Below are 1,875 nucleotides of genomic sequence, written 5' to 3'. Positions count from 1 at the left end.
TGGTCTGTTTATCTGGATTCTTGTCACGGGGGCAGCAGCTTCAGCAGAGAGGTCCATACTTTCTTCTCCCCAGTTACATCGTCCAGCTCTTTCTGGAGGACCCCCCTGTGTTTCCAGCCCAGTGGAGGAACATGCTTCTTCAGTGTGTTCTGGGTCTTCCCCGGGTTCTACCATCAGTGGAACATGTTCCACTTCATCGGACTTATTCTCAGATGAATAAATTGATCTAAGACAAGAAAAAAATAAGTCAGTTTAGATTTAAAAATAAGCTCAAACTAATTGAAATTCTCACGGATGCTCCGTTGAATCCATACATTCATTCATTCCCACTGCCACCTCCTAATAAGAAATAATGATCGTTTCTCTGATGCACAAATACTGCAGTGCTGAAGATATTAAACCAAAATTGACATTAATTTTAATTGTACAAGTGATGACATTTGCAAAATTAATCAACATTACATTTAAACATTAAATCACTTTGATAAATGACTAAAAAACATTCTTCCTTCTTCTCTTGAACTCTTTTCGATCTGGTTAAGGAGAAAAATAATTCAAGGAAATGACTCCAGATAAACACAAATCAATATAATAATGTGATTTTTATGAATGCATTTGTTTTTTACCTCTTTTTCTTTTTTTATACCAATAAACTACAGAACATGTGATCAGTAGAACGATCACAGCAACAATAATTCCAGCCACTTCTCCTGGTGTCAAACCTTCTCGACATACAGAGTCAGAAGAAATAGTTCCTTCTCGTAGATATTTTTTTTTTTTTTTTTTTTTTAGAATCCCTTATTAGTCCCGCGAGGGGAAATTCAACCATTCACACATACTGATGGGAGTAGGCTTGCGCCAAGTTCACCATCAGGAGCAATCAGGGTGAAGTGTCTTGCTCAGGGACACAACGACACAAGCTTGTCTGGAGCTGGGATTGAACCTGCAACCTTTTGGACTGCAGGCAACCACTCTACCATCTGAGCTATGTCGCCCCTGTAGATATGTTGAACATCTACAAAGACAAGTGGAGACAGTTTAGAAGAAAACATGTGGAGCAAACATTTGGGAAGCTTCACTCACTGTTTGTGATCCTGACATGACGTGAACGTTCCATTTGAAAATGTTCCTTCACTGCAGGTTCCACACTCAGTGTCTGTGGAGGACGTTCCTGTGAAGAACATTGTGTGTGTCTTATAGTTTCTGCACTCTTGCATTTCACATGTTGGATGTGAAACTCGCCTGCTCTGATGATGAACTGTCCTGGTTCACATGTGGAGTGTTGCTGTGCTGCCACACATGTGTCCACTGAGCCGTCCACACAGAAAAAACCCTCCAGAGGTTCACACTTGGTGTTTGCTGTGAAGGTACAGGATCTGATCTCTCTCAGTCCTGTTAGTCAATAACAAATTCTACATCACATCTACATACTGACCAACTCATCATTCTAGTGAAGAACAAACTTTACCTTCAGTACAGACGAGACACTTGAAACCATGTTTCTCTCGGTTCAATTTGTCCATGTAAGTTCCATCATCACAGACAGTGCAGGACGGAGATGGAAATTCTGTGCAATGAACATTGACTCTGAATCCTGTGAGAGAAATAAATAAATGACAAATTTGAGTGACGTTTTACATCAAGACTCCTGACAGTTACTCTTATAAGAAAAAAGGTAAAAATTTAAAATAGGCAGAATACATTTGATAGAATCAACATACAAGTGTCATGCTTATGTTCTTTTGTTTTATTTTGAAGGTGGTTTTCCGTTTTCATGTGTCCTGTGTTTTGAGTGACAGACGCTGGCAGGTGCGCGGCTGGGGATGATGGAGTGGCGGGTTCTTCCCATTGATAAGGAGCGTCTCTACCCGGAAG

General features: G+C 40.3%; 1 long non-coding RNA gene across 2 annotated transcripts; it reads right to left on the bottom strand.

Moving 5' to 3' along the window:
• Positions 1-864: 864 nt before the first annotated feature.
• Positions 865-1,669, bottom strand: LOC148068859 (uncharacterized). Of its 2 annotated transcripts, XR_015712996.1 has the most exons (4): positions 1,469-1,669; positions 1,243-1,392; positions 1,084-1,171; positions 865-1,015 (listed from the first exon to the last, which is right to left on the bottom strand). It is a non-coding gene; the product is annotated as an uncharacterized LOC148068859 (long non-coding RNA). The 2 variants fall into 2 exon arrangements; XR_015712995.1 differs by having other exon boundaries at positions 1,243-1,669.
• Positions 1,670-1,875: the final 206 nt, after the last annotated feature.

This window comes from Callionymus lyra, chromosome 11 (assembly GCF_982586985.1).
Source record: "Callionymus lyra chromosome 11, fCalLyr1.hap1.1, whole genome shotgun sequence".
Classification (NCBI taxonomy): Eukaryota; Metazoa; Chordata; class Actinopteri; order Syngnathiformes; family Callionymidae; genus Callionymus; species Callionymus lyra.
Note: the sequence above shows the minus strand (reverse complement) of the source record. Positions and strands in the feature narration are given on the sequence as shown.